Here is an 18,614-nt window from a genome sequence, read left to right on the forward strand (position 1 = left end):
GCAAAAGCAGGAGACGTCTTTTAAAATAAAAGTAGTACAGCAGAAGTGCTTCAGAGATAAAAGAAAAACAATTGAAGAGCAATAAACTAACTAGTCAGTATTTCTTTAACAAGTTAATACTAGGTAATATACATTTTGCAGTTAATAAGAAACACTAAGTACAATCACTACTGGCATCAGATCATTCAAAAAAAATATAGTTCATGTAGGAAATAAATACAGCTTCTAGTCTTAGCATTGATATAGAGGGAAGACTTTAATCATATGGCTTGAAAGCACCCTCAGAACCTCCTGATTTCTGTACTTTTAAACCTGAAGAGATAGTTGGATGCTTAGGTAACCAACTGCCTGCAGAAAATACTCAATATGCTTATACAGGCACCTTCTCAAACATGAAAATTATATCCCAATTACATAAGAAGCTCTAATCCAGATTCAAATCTCCCTTTTGAAAATGCCAGCAAGGATTTCACTCTCCAAAGCGTCTCACAGTTTCCATCCAATTCAATTGTAATCAGTTGTGCTCAGGATTTTACAAAAAACATGATCACCACTGAAAGTGCTTTCAAAACTATGTCCTTTGTAGTGCATTTATTCTATATATTGAATTATATGCCATAAAGTGGCTTTGTCAGGCATTCAGAGCACAGCTGTGATGAGCAAGAGCCCATGATTAATTCTGTCCCTGCTCTTCATAAACTAGTTGCCTAATTGGATAAAGACACAATGGAAGTTACAAACATTTTCACCATTTCCAATTGGCCAGCAAAAACACAAGAGAAGCCAAGCTCCCTTTCACTAGCTGCAATGAATAATGTATAAAAATACAAAGTCTCAAAGTTTATCCCATTTTTCATTGCATTTTGCACATTGCCTTCCCCCACCCCACTTATGTTTTTCAAAAGCTGTCCTGAAACATGCTGCAGTACTGCTCTGTGCACCCATTTTTCAGTATCCTAATTTTTCAAGCTTTTTCTTTTTTTCCCCCCTTTTCACAAGCATCAGCTCAACCTCCATAGTCCAGTTTTGCAGAATCTAATGAAAAAAATACATAAGAAAGTTGTCCCCAAACCTACACTCCCTTAAATGCAAAACAGACAGGACATGAAATGGCACCAATGGCTTCTGAAAGCCACAGCTCGGTGCAGATGTAACCTCATCACATTTGGAATAACTGCTGGTTTACAGGAATCGGGAACAGCTTCATGTTCCTGAAGCTCATCAGACCATGCTCAGCACACATGGGCTCTACAGCGAACTGCTGAACCGCAGTGACTTACTGGGGTACCCCATGCCAGAGATAACATGCATATCCTTCACATATCAATAGCCATAGTGATAAAATTGGAACAAGCAATGATTTTCTGATATACAGTTTGACAGATACTACCTAAAGTTACCATATGGAATAATGCTAAATCTGTAAGCCCTAAGACATACCCAGGTTTCCATAAGTATTTTGAAATGTATTTAGAAACCTGATTCAGGCAAAATTTAAGCTATTAGAACAGCTCACCGGCTGTTACCTCCCATTCACTTCAGAGAGCTTGGGAGAAACCCTCAGTGCTTCAGCTCCATCATTTAAAGGCCCACCCGACAACCTCAGAAACACTATTTGAGCAACATGCATGTAAAATATCGTCATCACATTACAGAAAGACTTTCAAAACTCTTAAGTAGACACACAGTTTAATCATCATTGTTTCAAACAAAACTAAAACACCCAATCCACTACAGTCCCTTGGCAAAGTGAGATTTGGGGCATTTTATTTATTTCTTTAATACTGAAATGTTGCGGATTATGGCTTGTGTTTATCCAGTTGTGGCAGCACACCCTGAGGATGTTTTCTGGTGCCACCAGAAGACGGTTGATCAGTACTGTGGTGATATCCTTATAGATAGAACACTTCAGGCCACACAGCAGGTTTGCAGCCAGAGCAAACAGCAGCTGCTCCAAGTGCAGAATCCCCAGGGCAGAAAACTGCCAATAAAACACGGGAATTGCCCCAACCTACTCTGAACAGGAGGGGCTCTCCCCACCCTGTCTCACACTTCTCAGCACCCAAAATCCAGCTTCTTCACGCCAGGGCTACAAAAAACCCCATGGAAAGTTCCTGAATCTGCTGCTGAACGTATATGGTCCCGGCAACACCGGAGGAGCAAGAGGTGCTGGCGCTGCCCCGTGAGCACTCCTGATAATAGAGAAAACACAGCAAAACCCAATTTCTCAGAGCCAAATCAAAATCCTTCTCCATACAGAAGACATTTTTGGGGTTTGAGTAATTTTTGTTTGGCCTTTTGTTTTGCCTTTTTGTCTCCCCCCCCCCCCCCATTTAAAAGCAAATAAACAATACACCAAAACCACCGCGCACACATCAACACATGATTCGTTGTTATTAGAAAGCCTGAATGCAAAAATCTGTGTGTGCTGTAGAGGAACCCAAAACATTCCCAGAGCCTGAGTAGGTTGCACAGACCTGGGGCATCTGTTCCACTCCTTGAGGAAGCCAGGACAAGCCGCCAAGTCTGGATCCTGCCCCGCGCTTTCAAAAAACAAACAAACAAAAGCGTTCAGGATGTTTCAAACATTCTGCATCCTTTGTTAAGGGAGAACTTTTTCACTTTCACAAGCATCTGGGAAGGTTCAGCTGATGCAGCAAAGCACAGCAGCAGCGCAGGTTTCTGCCTTTGAACTGCGAAGAGCTCTTTCAAGTGGATGGTGTCAGTCACCTGGGCTTTCAGATTGGCGGATTATACGTTTAGAGGCAGACCTGTCACAGATTAGACAAACAGAGCATTTTGCAGCACTCAGTGGCTTTCTGCATGAGATAAAACATTTCCTTCCATCAGAGAGTGGCAGCCATCTGCTGGCAGGTAGGAGGGAAGGAGGGCTGGATCTCACCGTGTTTCCCCAAAACCCAAGGGTTTGCAAGCGTAGAAAAGAGCCACCTACACAAGAGGCACCTCAGGACCCTGAGAGAAACCCGCTCTGCTCGATTCCTTTAGAGGAAATCCTTGAAACAGACACCAGAGATAAACGCAACTAGGAAAACGCGTACTTAAAAGGTAGGAAAACATCATAAACCTTATCAAACAGTCCCGGAGAACGGGGATATAAAGTCACAAGTCATTTTCTGGAATTCTGAATCTTATCTGAAAAAAACAAAGATTGCTATTTCTTTAATCTACAGACGAAAAGGAGCCAGCTGTACATCTGAAAATCAGCTGCGTATTGATCCTGCTCCGGTTAATATTCATGAAGCTATATCGTAAGACTGGAGATTTTAACACAGTGCCCCTGGACTCTAAATCAATTCCCATTGATTTCAATTGGCTTCTCCCATCCAAGCATCGACCTTATCCCTCCCTTGGAAACGTGTTCTCAAGGTCCTTTGAAACACACTTGCTGTATAATGAACTCTGAAGGATTGCATGTGCTTATTGGTATGTTCTTTCCTTCTCCACCCGTTGAGCTTTTGAGGGGGTGGATACCATTATCTGATTTGATGCGAACGTTTAAAAATTTGAACCTACGCCCCACAGGGCTCCCATCAGTTTCTAGAAGCCAGAATAAACTCTTTCTCCTCGTTTAGGTTTGTCTGAAAAGTTCAAGGCTAACGCTGTCATCTAACAAAACTGCATTTCTTGACACTTCCAGGAGAAATATGTACAGAAATACTTCTGGTTTCTGTTTGGCAGACTTGTGGGGACTGCAGCTAAAGCAGCTTTACAGGAGCGGCAGATTCGCAGAGCAGAGGGCTGAAGGGTGAACTTAATTTGCTCCTCTCTCTGAAAATGCTGAGTCCTTGGGTCTGACCTTGCTCTCTGCTGAACTCTCCAGCACCTGACATTCAACTCTCTTCACGGTGAGTTATGAGGAGTCAGGGAAACTCAGCAAATAAGCAGATACACGCCAAAGCTGATGCCTACATTAGGAGTTCGTATTTGGATGTTCATTATTTCACGACGACACACAAAGCAGCAGTTAGCTATCCATGCTTCCATTTGTACTTCAAATGCAAAATGAAGGGAAGCAGGTTTAAAAATTACACCTTTTTCTAAAAAAACATGTCACTTTCAGAGCTTTTACTTGCCCGGTTGATTAAAACAAGTACTAATATTGACAATACTTAACCATATATAAGTATTGTAAGGCTTGATTATCTGACATCTGAACAACAGGTCCCTGTGTGACACCAGTATCCCTCAACCTCCTTTATCATGAGAGTGATTGTGTATTGTGACACTGGGACACATCACAGCCAAAGTCACAACCCCTTATAACTAATTTGTTAAAGAATTCAGTTGATTACGTGCAAATTTTCTTCCTCCATTCAACTGTCTTCCCTTCTCTAATAATTTACCTACAGTTTAATTAGCTGCACCTGCATCTTTGTTGTATGTAGACACAGTATTTGAAAATGATTTAGCATCATTAAAAATAAAAAAAGTTCAGTACATTATTATGGCTTTTAAAAACTTTGAAATATGGCTTTGGCCATATTTGTTAAAGTCAAAATATCAGAACTTAATGTAATATTGGTTTCTAGCTGCCCTCAAAAGGCTTTCATATGTAACTGATTGAGTTACACTTTGTCGGTTCCAATCAAACAGCAGGATTTTACTCGCATCTTCAACAAAAATTAATCAATAATATATAGGTTTGTAGTGGGAGAGTCACATATGGGATTCTCCAAGTGTTCTAGCTCCAGACTAGGCTGCCATCCACCCCAAACCAGCCAAACACCATCACGATCGCTCCAACAGCACATCGGTGAAGGAGCTCACTAGCACGGAAATTTAGAATAACCAACACTGATCCGGGTTGTGAAAATAAACACACAAAGGAAAAACTAAGGGTTTTGTTTGTTTTTCTTTCACAATTCATTCTCCTTTCCAGTCTTGATACCAAAGAAATGCAGAAACTGAGCCTTTCGTGAAATTTACCATCAGCCTCCCTTTGTTTCCTTCTGCAGCAATACTCCTTTCATCATTATGTGAGAAACCCATGTCCCTTGAGAAAAGGCACCTCAAACCAAGCCCTGCTCTAAGATCTCAAAGTCAGACAAACAACTACACTGTGTCAGGGTAAAGGCAGATTTCAAAGCAGCGAGACCTGTACCTGGACAGGAACAACCTCCCTGCAGCTCAGTGGGGAACAGCAACAACACCAGGGGTTCTGTCGGGTTTTCTAACTCCACTCCGCTTCAGAGAGTGGCTGTGAATTCAGAGACAAGATCTGGATCAGTCCTTAGCACAGCATTCTGCCCACTCCCCAGTACAAACCGGAGAACATTATACGATAGAAATACAAACCTAAACATTCAGTGAGGCGTCAGGTTGCTCCAGGGGAGGTTTAGATTGGCTATTAGGAAAAAAATTCTTCCCAAAAAGGGTTGTCAGGCATTGGAACAGGCTGCCCAGGAACGTGGTGGAGTCACCATCCCTAGAGGCGTTTAAAAGACGTGGAGGCGAGTTTCTTAGGGACATGGTTTAGTGCTGGAGTTTCATTATGGTTGCACTCAATGATCCTGAGCGTCCCTTCCAATTGAAATGTTTCTATCATCCTACCTTACAGGGCCAAAACCTGTTGGTGATATAACCCTGGTGACCTCACCACAGACAGAGAATTAGGCTCTGTAATTACACACATCCCTTTCTCAGCTTCCTGAGATCCCGGTACAGGATTCTCCTGCCCGCCCGGCTCCGTTTCACTGCTCAGCCAAGCGGGTGCTCCCGTCTCCCTCCCGCCGCTTTCCCTTTCGCTGCCTCCTTCCTGGCTCCCAGGGGCTCCTCCTATCGCGGGCGCAATCAGAGAAGCCGGACATCGCTCTGCTGAATGGGAGGAAGGCTCTGTAATTAACGGGATCCTTTGCTGTTTACATAAACACTTAAAAATACACAGACAGCTGAAAGGTCAGCTCCAGCTACACAGGGCAAACTGGACTGAATTCGAGGCGATTATTACAGAAAGCCATTTGACTGATGAGGCGCTGTTCCTTTTGAAAAGATCTTTTTTAAAATACTATTGCTATTCTGAATTAACAATTAAGAAGGAGTTTTAAATGTAATGAGTAAACTGACCTAAAAGTAACACATGAAACAATAGAGCGTAGCTGGTTTCTGAGCAGGACTAAGCTGGGATAGTAGAAAGTCAAGAGTATCACTGACACGTTTTGAGCTAATTTCTATCGCTTATGAATAGATGTGCTGTTATCTCCAAACACTTAAAGAATTTATTTTACTAACAGGATCATTTTCTGAAACAAGCTATGTTTAGGGATATTGCGAAAATAAACTTCTATTCTTTCTTTATAGGCAAGGGACCTAAAAGATGATTGGAAAATTATACATAGAGAGCAGAGAATCAGGAAAAGGGCACCTGATGTGCTTTGTTGTCAAGTTACCATAAGGCTCATTTCAAAACAGCTCAAATATTCAAGACAGCGTCTCAAAAAGCGTTGTTTCAGAGTATTTACAAAAACTGAAATTTAATGGAGATTTATTCTGAATAAAATAATAAATTAGAGTTTAATTACCATTAACCGGAATCTGGAAAAACCATCTGTTCTTATTTATACGCCAACCACAGTCAGCCACATGCATGTCATCCGTCTTCAGAACAACACTGCAGTGTATGCTCCAGCTTTAAGGAATTATTTAAGCATCACTCAAGACTACAGGGTATAAGCACATGCAAAAACTTTCTTCAAGTCAAGTCCTTGTCATTTAATAATGGAAACCATTTAAGCACCTTGAGTCTCTCTTGGGTTGTGCTTCTATTAAGTTAAGCAGTCAACCTTACCAACAGCACACCTCGTAGAAAAGAAATCGTTAAGGTTATTCAGCTAAATGTTATGTAATATTTTAAATGTTGTTTTGCAATACTTTTAAAAGGAAAAGCATCAGAAAATGTATGTTTCACTGTGTTTGCTCCAGAGACACTAAGTAGCAGAACAGAATCTTGCCTACCTACCCACTTAATATGTTATAATTAGAGATGAGGAGGCAGTGTGAACATCTAAGCTGGGTTTGATGCAGGATATTAATTTGCACTCAAGATAAAGCTCTAGGTATAGAGAAAACTGGGATTTAGACGCTTGAAACCACCAAATCAAATTTATATTTTCCTGTGGATTTCTCTCAACTCAGGTGCTCCAATGGCCCTTTTCAGATGGCATTTTTTTAAAAAAAACTCACAGTTTTGCAAAGTCAGGCTATACCCAAAGCACTACAAACCTTTGTAGTTCTTATATGTTGAATGGATTGATCTGCAGGTTTGAGGACTGCAGGGTGTAACACCACCTCAACGTTTTCCTCTGGCATGAAACAGAAAATAACTACTCTATGGGGGAGTCCTCTATGCTGCTTTATCTGAGCCAGGTGGGCGATGCAGAGGGAAGACGCCTGCCCGCAACAGGCGCTCGCTGGCTCTGTGTCCCTGCCCCTCTGCCATGATGGATTTTAAATGCTGATAATCCCTTTTTAGCCCTCTCAGACTAAGGCCATAACATGGCACAGCTCAAACAAAACCAGGTCCTGTCGGCCCATGTTCATACAAATAGCCCCAACCAAGATGATTTATTTACAACAGTTAATACAATTGGTAGTAACGACTTTATAGGCAACCTCTAAGTGCAGGCGAGATGAAAAATTTACTAAATTGGAGTATAAAAATTCATAAGAAAATGTACAGAATCAATATTTCATGGGACTTGCTTTACCTTGCCTTACACAAATCTACTCCACAGCTCACATTAAAATTTAAACCAGCTTCATGCGACAAGTTCAAAAGCTGGGGCTCTTTCATATTAGTTTAACTTCGGAGGGTATTTTTTGTTTTGTTTGTTTCATAAATTGGAAAAAAAAGCACTTAGGGAGCCGCACAGTTTGAGTGCTTGTGTGCTGCTGTTTCTATTTTCCATCTTTTAAGAATAAACTAATTGCTGACATAAATAGGGAGAACATTGTTTATAAAGAAAAAAGGGACTCCTACAATACCTTTGCTTTCTTTTTAATACAGAGTACAGAGACACTGCTTAGAAATAATACCTGAAGAATACTCTTAAGAGCTCCAAGTATGAGAACAGAGCAGGGAAAAAAAACCCCATAAGGCAGTTTTTGTAGCAGCACTTATACAAGAACATAAAGCTGTAGGCATGGCCGCAGGAGAGCTCAGCGCTGGCACAGCTCAGGGAAACTCAGCATAGCATGGTTTGGGTTGGAAGGGACCTTCAGAGGTCATCTAGTCCAACCCCTGCCATGATCCCCTGGGTTCAGGTGCTGTAAAACCCAACGCCAACTGCAATAATTCATCCTGCTGGAAAACAGAGACTCTGCTTGGATGGTAGTAGCGAGGCACTAAATCACAGGAGGGGCGTCTCTTCAAACTCTAGGGAACGCACCGTAAAGAATTAGTTTATTCCCATTCACTTCCTCAGAGAGACCAAGTTCTGAGTTGGCCCTGTAAGAACAAAACATTTCAATGCCAAGATGCCCATTTGCAATAGGTCCAAACCCACAGCAGCGCATTGTGGTGGAAACTCTGCAGCTGGTAATTGATTCCACGGGTTATTCAAAGGCATGTGCAAGCCCTGTCCTTTGTACCAGCCCACCTGACCTTGCTTGCATGATTCTGCAGTTTTAAGCACCTCTTATCTTGAAATAAACCAGTTTATCCAGATCAACAAGGTTTCTTTCTCTTTGAAGAAAACAGAAAGGAATGATTAAAAATCATCTCCCTGATGTTTGCATATGGTTCACAAATAATAGAAGGAGAGGACGGAGCCAAACACAGAAGAGGGGGCAATTACCTGTGAGTATTTTATTTGTGCCTGCATGCTCATATATATTCTATTGAGGTGCACTGCAAATAAAATCTCAGATGTTTTTGGAGGACACTAAGTACACCTGGAAAAGGATATCTGCTGCCATTCTCAGATCCCACAAGACTATTTTCATCAGTTTCAACAAATGTGGGGCCAGGTCTTCAGTTCAGCTGTGCAACTGCATGTGAAAACTGGGTTAATTATAACAGAAACTAATTGGAAGAAACAGAAGGATTTGCACAATTTAGGAGCACAAATGAGTTTAAAAACTTATTCAAATATGTGACCCTTAAGGGCAATCTCAATTTTTCTGTGTTGATATGATCCTTCTGGACAAAAAAGAGTCTGTATTCTGCTTGTTATCATGTTAAACATTATCCAGTTAATAAAAATAATTATTTCACTGCCATAAACAAGTGTGCTAGAAAAATCTGATGTTCACTTTTTAAAGTTTACAGCAGACTTCAGCACATTAGCAAAAACTGGTGATCATTTATTACTTATTATACTGTAATTCATTAAGGTTCTAAGAAATATTTAGATACCTAATTGGTATTTAACAAGATAGCTATAGAGAGTAAATGAGACATTAAATCCTCTTCTAAAATGCCCATTAGGTTTGCTTTAGAAATTAATTGATCTAATTCACTTGCTGTAAACCACTGTGGTCTGCGCCAGTTCAGAACTTGGAGCTATTAATGGCAGACAAAACCAAAGATGGTGGATGTCCTCACACAGAGTCAGATCAAAGGCTAATATGCTGGTCACTTATATTTATGATCCTCGTGAATAGACCGATAGGAAGCATTTATCTTAAATGCTGCTGTTCAATCGCTGGATCTCAATCACGGCTGCGATCCTCTCGGGATCCTTCGCACCATAGATGGGCCCTTGAAAAGCTGCAGAGAGGTCTCGGCTGTAGAGCTACGTTTACCATGATAATTTACAGTTTTAAACTCTGTTAAAGCCTAATCTCAGCCCACAACCCCAAATGAAACTTGTAAACTTAGTGGATTTCTACTTTCAGAAGCCCCAACTTGGCCTTTGGATGTCCTCAAATTTTTCCAAAGGCGTTTCTTCCATTTCCTCTTCATTCTTTTTGATAAAACTGTTGTCCGTTAAATGAGAATATACAGCAAGGAAGAAAATGCAAATCTTTGCAACTTGCTGCTAACTTGTGCTTCTCGCCAGTCTAAAGCAATGTGATAAACCCCCAGGAGAGTCTTAACTCTTCTGCTGAAGTCTCCATTAGTATTTCATACCTGTACATGGAGCCATTTATACCAATCACAACTGCATGTGGCAGCCATATACCTTAATAGTTAATAAAGTGCCTTCAGGTACAACAGCTTCTGCACAACAGATATTAATTTTTGTTTTACATTTTCAGTTAATTTCTAAGCAATTAATTTTGGGGAATAACACACCCTTAGTGTTTATCCACTACTAAATATCTATTTTGATCCCTTATGAAGTTTTGAGTATGCTTTGATTAATGTTTGGGAAAGGGGAAAGCACAGGGTGCTCTGGTGCTCTCAAAACACCATTGGCAAAGTAGGACTTGCACACAATTTACGTTTGGGTTCAAAAGATTAGTTTCAAACTGAGGCCTATGAAATTAGGTCCTTTGAAATTAAGAGAAAACCCCAAATCTTTGCCTCATTCTACATCAGAACTACAAATTCAACAACACAGTCCATTACCTTCCAGGATGATGTTATTATGTACATCAGGTCGTACCTACAATGCCCAACTTTACTCAGAATACAGCAACATGCAATTTCCAACCAACACAACTACGACACAGGCACAATAACAACAGAAAATGAACTTTGGGTTGGATGGCTCCTTAGATTTCTTACTGCAGCATCAGACACTGGAGTATGAGGCCAGGAAGGACCAAATTGGGCTGGCTTTGCCAGAGGAAAGTTGCCAATACGTTTACCTGCAGACCAACGGTGACAAGACCTTTGAGGGCTGACAAGACCACAGGTACATATTTCTGTCAAGGACCGTTTCTGAAGGTCAGTTCTTCCTCCAGTGTAAATAAATCTTGCTCCACCCACTGCAGCAGAGACCAAACAATTTACATCAGTGGAGTAACTGGTTCTTTCCATTCCAGGAGTCCCATTGCTGACATTAGGGCAGCAGCAGATCCAAACTGCTCTCTCTTCACTATTAGGGCACAAGCGTCTGTCTTACATGTCTATTTTCTTTTTTCCTCCAGAGAAACACACCAAGGACTTCCAGTTGAATTTTTAAGGTGGCTCATGAGTATCCGACAGCAGCACAACCACACCAAGAACCTGCTATGAAGGATTTCTCCAGGTAGGGAGAAAAGCACCAAGACTCCAGGTAAGAAGATGCTCAGAACCTCCCAACATATTGCCTGAAAAACATTACAGGCTGTAACTTTCATAAGGAACTCCACAGTAGTTTATAGCAAATACTTTCCCAAAAAAACCCATACCTCACCGAGAAAAAGCACCAAAAGCCACTAGAATTGATTGCATCCCCTCCTCCAGCTTTGAAATTACCATTAGTGATAGAAAACTTGCGTTTAGCTGAGCCTGGCAGCTTTTTCCATCCACCAAGTCATGTGTGTGCCCCTCTTTCCAAATGGCATGCCCTTTGCCTCCCAGGGCATCGGAGGGTTAATCTTGTCATCTCAAGATCTTTCTAAGATGCCAGCCAAGCTCATCATCAATTTGACACAGATGTCTTTGGGGGAATCTGGGTTGCTCTTTCTGGGAGCTCTGTCCATTTGACAGACAGGAGGCTGTGCTGCAGCAGCCCCATCAGAACCCTTAGCTATGCCTGCTCTTGAAATCTCCAAATTAAACATTTACAGCTGTAATTAAATTTAAAAACAAAACAAAAAAAAGGCAGCAAACATGTTTACAGAACTTCATAGCTAATTTATAAACTTTTTTTTTTACTCAAGTTTCCATTTTGTTTAACTACTGCAATTTGTAGGAGGAACGCATCTCCGATTGCGCAGGGCAATGGATCAGAATTTGCCCAGGGACCGGTTGTGAAAAATGCAAAAGGCTGAGCTGACATCACCGGGGTAATTTTTGACATGTATCTAGTTTTAAACAGCTGCTCAGAAAATTAAGGACATGTATTTTTTAACAGTTTGTCACTGCGTGTGTCTGTCACAGGCGTGCTCTTCCACAAGTGCTTACCCTTTCTTGCAAGAAGAAATTCAGATTGAAAAGAAACATTCGCAGAGAACAAACAGCTATGTCAGGATATTTCCTACTTCACGCAGATAAAATGATACAAACATACCCTTCTCCGCACTCACGTGTTGACTTCTTTTCATGCTGGATATACAGGAAACACTTTTCAGCTCAGGTGGCAAATAAATCCTCACTAGACACCTACACACATGGCTGGATTTTCAGAGATGGTAAAAATAACCATCCACAACAGTTTCACAGCAAATGTTCTACCTCTGCTGGAGTCAGCGAAGTTCAGGGCCGAACAACCCAGTGTGAGTTTTGCTGAAAATAAGTGGCTTCAGTTCACTGTGGTTCATGGGAAGTCTGTTTTATTTTATCTGAGCTTACTACCCTTGAATTTCAACATCTCTAAGAACTTGAGGCAAAAACTAGCTATCAAATCATGTCGAGTCCATGCACAGTCTGTGATTTGCAACACAGGTTACATAAAATTTTACTGCAGGTTTTCCCCCAAAACCTCGACTGAGACTTGACTTCATGCACACAAAAAGAGCTCAGGAGCTATCATCCAGGCTTTGGGGTTTCCAAACAGAAACCTCAATGTTTACCAGCACAAACACTTGCAAAACAATGTTATTTGCAACACAGACTGTGATTCCAAGAAGCATCAGTGGGATTATCAGAGAATCTTGGATGTAGGGGAACACCAGCTACACCTACAACAGAAGGAACAGATTTGCAGCAGGACTAAGCTAACAATGAACAAAATAAAACAGCACATCCCTGTAGTGGATTTGTGTCCTACTTCTTTTTGGCCTGAAGCTGCACAGCATCTTTTGGGTCACCTTGACTCTCCAAAGGTTTCCCATGTGAACAAAGTCCCTTGTCTGCAGGTTTTGGTTCGTGCACATCTCAGCCAGCATCACCCAGACCCACCTGGGCACTGCAGCTGGGGGGGAACCAGAAACAGGCACACACCAGGAATTGCAGAGAAACTGGAGAGCCTTGCCTTTCTTGCCAAAGAGATATATCCATATATTTTTTACGTTTGCCTGTATTTCCAAAAGCTGCCCCTGGTATCCAGCCATTTCACAGTTCACTGTTCACTCCCTCCACAGCCTGGCTGTTTAAATTTCTTCTTCAGGACCTTGTGGATTCAGAGTCTCTCCTGGCAACTCCACAAGCTTGGTCTGACAAGAACACTGCAGTATTTTCCCAGAAGCTCTTATCAGAAAACAATGTGTCAAACAAGATGAAACTAGCTCTCCATTCTTGGAAGATTTACTACAATTCCCCCTATGCTCACAGAAGCAATGTTAACACTAACCAGCTACACAGCCACAGAGTGTAAATATGGGCTTCTCTCCCAAGTAACAAGTCCTATAAATGCCGTCTGTGGTATGGCTGCGCGAGTTCTTCCATCCTAACGTTTGCAGTCTGATAAACATCTCCACAGGGGTCTATACGCTGTGTTCTTTCAAATGGAGATGTGCTGGGGGAAAAGGCACACAGAGTTTCCCCCGAAGAGCATCCCTGGCTCCACACCTGCCACACTTGCCTTCTCCTGCATGGACCGGAGGCCAACTCAGGAGGTCAGGACATTTGTGTAGGGAACAGCTGAGATGGGTGGGATAACAGGGTGGCAGCTCCATCAGAGAATGTAGAAGGGGAGGAAAGGATGGGAAGACAACTGTTTTTCTGGGACCCTGGAAAAAAATCACCAGCACAAAGGGAGGTAAATGGAAAAAATATGTAAATGCTCACCTGGCACCAAACCTGTTACACTATTTATGATCAGTGTTCTTCCTGCTTGGAAGCAGGGATGTGAGTGATTGTTGACTCCTTTAAAAATGGATGTCCATTGCTGAATAAATAAAATAGATGCAAGTGTTTTCTGTTCTATGAGATGTTTCCAGCTTTGGGCTTTTTTTTTTTTTTTAATCCCATTTTTAAAATTACAGCAGCAGAGAAAATGAAGATTAGGGGTTAAATGAAGGCTAATAACAAAGTAGAAACACCTCATCTTTTATGCATCTTGGTTCTGAATCCTCCTCCTAGATTTTTGTTTGAAGACTGGGGTCCTTCTGAAACCAACATCCCTTCTCACCATCACCCTCATTATGCCATTTGATAAGGCCTAAAATACAGAATTAGGATGGTTTAGGATCCTGAGCCTCCAAGGCATATTAACTAACGCTACAAATTAATAACTCATGCCAGCAACTTCATCTCCAAAGCAAGCAGCAAAACACAGCCCCCTAAATATTTTGCTAAGTACTTGTCTGTGCTAGACTGTGGGGCTGAAGGAATTATGGGTTGATAACACTGGAATTTATTAGGGACTGGATGGTTTCTGCATTTGTTAAGAAGTCAGGAATCATGGAAGCAGAACACGCATCTAGCTGGGGGTGCTGGACACGGCGCAAGACACAGCAACGTGGACCCTCCAAACAAACACTCGCATGCAATTCCCAAGGGAAAAATGACCCACTGCCACATTTGTCTGCACTGTCAGGGTCCTTGGGGCACACAGGCAGGGTAAAAGGACATTTGTGTCTTTGGGAATGTGGCCCAGATTTTTGAGCCTAAGAAAGCGAGGGGAGAATTGTGCCCAAGGTGTTGCTTGCAGACTTCTTGTTCTCTTCCCACTAAAACTAGCACCTTCCCCCACAGTGTCAGCCTCCTCCAAACACATCTGACAGCTTCTTCCACAGTTTGTAAAATGACACCTGCTGAAATTTAAGCTATTAGTGCAGATAATAGAGCCATCACATGGAAAAACATTCATGTTTTCCATGTTGTCAGAGTAATTTATTTTGCTGTTTGGGATAGGCTCTAGCAAGCATAAATATTTATGTCTGTGCGGATGTCAAATACTTTAATTAGGAAATGCACCTAGAACCAGCCTGGATTTAATTGAATCTTTAAGCTAGCTAGACATTTCCAAGACTTCAATTGTTTGTCACGTAAGTATATTGGACTGGACCTCTATTGGGATAAGTTATCTTCAGAAAATAAAAAAAATATCAATATTAATGTGGGGTATTCTACTAAATGCAATAGCTGCCGACACTGTAGGGCTAGCAACCTGCTGCTAGAAGAAGCCATAAAGTACCTGGAGAAGGAGTAACAGACCAAAAAGGTGGACAGCAAGATTCCCTATGTTGCTGTCCTTACAGGTCTCGCTTTGAGCCGAGCTGTGCTGCCCAAAGCGCAATGCAGCACGGCTCGACCCAGTCGGGTCAACAAGCCAGTTCAGTTACTGGAAACATCACAGCACTCTACAGGAGCTAATTTTATTGACAAAGAGCTAAATTAGTGCAGGTGTGCTGCACTGCAGAGGCTTCCAGTACTATATTAAAGCCAGTCTGGATATTACTGCCAATGGCTCCCAATTTATTTTGCTTGGGTATTGCTGGAAGCAATAGTGAGTGTTGAGAGCAAAATACATACCAGCAGCACCCAGCTGCTGGCGTCCTGTGCATTTTCCTGAATTCCCAATACAGAACTTCATGCTCTTCACCTCATCGCTGCCTCTCTTCTGCCGTTTTACCCATCTCTCTAAATTCACATTTCATCCTATGCCCTTCCTTACACTCCTTCTTTAAGATGGAGCCATTGAGCCTACTGCCTATGTATAGCAGCTCCTATTTCACAGACCCTGGGCCATACCTCATCCTGCCCCACAGCAACACGTCCCGACAAACCGAAGTTGCTTTAGGAATCACCACACACGGTTTAAAAAGAGAGAACAGAGGTAGAAGATGCTACTTCACATAGCAACAAACTCCAAGCCCGTAAGTGCCTGCAGTAAAGTTCTTACCTTGGAGCAGTTCTGAAATGCAGTGTCTCTAGACACCAAGAGCTGCTGCTGTATCACTGCCAGATGCTTCCCGGAGCATTGGAGGCACAAGTACCCAAGTATCACAAATTCTTGACAGTGTTTTTAAACAAAAAACGAACCTGAGAGCAAACAGCCAAGGAGCCAGCACCCTCAGCTATGGACAAGACAGGACAAAGATCCTGCTCTAAACCAGGGAGGACATTTAAAGCCCAGCCCTGTGTAGCAGGTGAGAACACTAATCACCTCATTAGCAGCCCAGCCTTCATTTGGGCCAACTGTGTTTTACACACAGGTGCAGATCTCACAGACTGAGACTAAAAAATGACCTTTTTTTTTTCATTTTACAACAGAAAAAGGGTGTTGTATCATTCCTCAATGGCAGCAGCTTTTTTACAGATTTTAAGATCATAAAAAATCATGAGGACCATATATTCAGGCTCCTTGCTGGGAGCACTGTGCGTTGCTTGGCTGTCACAGGAGGAGCCCCAGAGGAGCTTGACTCCATTTCCACATTAGCCACAGACTTTTTACATGTTTGTGGGCAAATCCTATTCCATCTCTTTGCCTCAGTTTCTCATTTTTGCCATAGGAGATACTGTGAGGGCAAATTCACCGATGCCGGCAAAAGGTGGATGAGATGTTATTGAGGTACTTGAAGACCACCCCTCAAATCATGGTCCTATTCCACTTTAAAAAACAATAAGACAAGTCTATGAAACAGCACGGTGTGAGCCCTGTGTATCATAAAATAACAGTAACTCTCAAAATGGCTTCCCAGCTCTGCAGATGACAGATTTGAGGATTTAGAAGTGTCATATATCAAAAATAAGCTCGGTCCTCTGAAGTCCAACCCTGCAAGGCTGAGAGCACGCAGCTCAGCTGGAGACTTCACAAGGGCCAAGAAGTTAGAAAATTACTTCATTTTGTGATGGCTTTGTGTTTGGGACACCTAATCTCTGCAAATTAGATAAAACTGTATTAAGCACACTTCACACGCTATACTGAATATCCATCATATGATAAGACCTGTCATCATACTGCCCCGGTCTGAATTTGAACCTCAAAGCTCTCGGTGAAATACTGTTTATCAAAGATATATCTGCAGAATACTCCAGACGGAGAAAGCTATCACTGTGTAATCATGGTCTGTAAAACGGCTGATGACTTCAGTATGCTTTTGCTACTCTTTAAGTAATCCCCAGTTCCTCTCAGGAGCATTAAAACCCACCCTTTGGAAAATAAAGTAAGATAAAGTATTTAGAAATAAAAAAAGTTTGAGCACTGTGCTCAGTTCAGTTGCTATTGACCGTCACACATTCAAAAAACATTAGAGAAGGTTGGTCCTCCAGAGACCCCACCACAACTGCAAAAGAAAGCCTTGGCAATTATGTAAAGGCACCGTGCTCCTGTTTTATTTAGCAGAGAGAGCGTTTTATTCTTCTTACGGCCCTTTTGTGCTCCCAGATGTTTTAATTACTGAGGAAAGGGAGCGGATGATTCTGGCCATATGTCTCCATTCCGCATAAATAAATATTGTCGCCAGCCCAGCTAAGTTTCGCGGAGCTGTCGACGATCCCGCTGACACTAAAGCTGTCGGGCCTGATAAGCATCTTCAATCCTTCAGTGAGCATGCTAATTCCAGGAACACCGAGACTGATATCCCATGAAAATATTCAATCTAGAAACAATTAGGCTCATATTGCTGCAAAATGGTACCTCTAGGAATTTGGGTGTTCGCTTGATTGGAGCCTTGAGCACAAGCTTGAAGTGAAGACACTGATGGGAACGAGCAAGGAGGTGAAACAGGCAAAGCAGCAATTCCTGCTCCAGGTGCTAAAGCTGCTGTGGGCCACATCTGCCTTTCTCTGGCCCGTTCATAGGGTCTTGGGGCACAACAACTTAATAAAAAAAGGAAGGGACTTAGTTACAACTGTGTTATAACTTTTGTGATTAATGCATGCAACATCAATTGTTTTTATTGCGGTGCATTTTGAAATAAGCAACGGTCAGGCTCTGTTTGTGCTAGACAGCATGAAAACAAAACTCCAAACCTTCCGTTAGCAGCTTTCAGCCTAAATAAACGGCCTAACATAACCCCCAGAAAAGAATACACAACCACAATGACTGCAGGTGGTTGCAAACAAGTTGTGAAAGCGCCTAAGCAGAAGGGAGTAATTTAAGAGGGAAGGAATTAGTTAAATGAGCTGATGAGGAAGAGGGAGCAAGGCAGGACCGCCAGTGCCAATGTGGGGCTGTGAACATCCCCCCATTTTACTGCATGAACACCAGTGGTCCTGCCGCTTACCACAGCCAGGAGTGGATGGGGCTGGAGGACAACAAACGAGGATGCTTTTCAGCCAAATGAGAAGACATTTCAAAAGCTGAAGTTCCAGGACAACAAATTAAGGTATTTGCGACACTAGTATTATCCTGATTTCCACACTCAAGCAAATAAAGCAGAATCTCAACCTTCTCTCAAAACAAAAATACTTTTTTAAAAAATTATTGTTTTGCAAAACCCCCTCAATCCGTACCCTGCAAGCTTGTGAGCTATAGCAACCATTGCCATGAAGTATGAGCACTAAGAATCACTGTTTGCTGAGTTCTGCTGACAATGCTATTAGGAAACCTGCAGAGCCGAAGAACAGCGCGAGATGACAAGTGAACCCACCAAAACAGGTGTGATCCAGCTTCTGAGGACGCCTCTGGTTCTTCTGCTGAACCCTCACAGGGGGCAGAACAAGAGCCCATCTG

This window comes from Nesoenas mayeri (assembly GCF_963082525.1).
Source record: "Nesoenas mayeri genome assembly, chromosome: 16".
NCBI lineage: Eukaryota > Metazoa > Chordata > Aves > Columbiformes > Columbidae > Nesoenas > Nesoenas mayeri.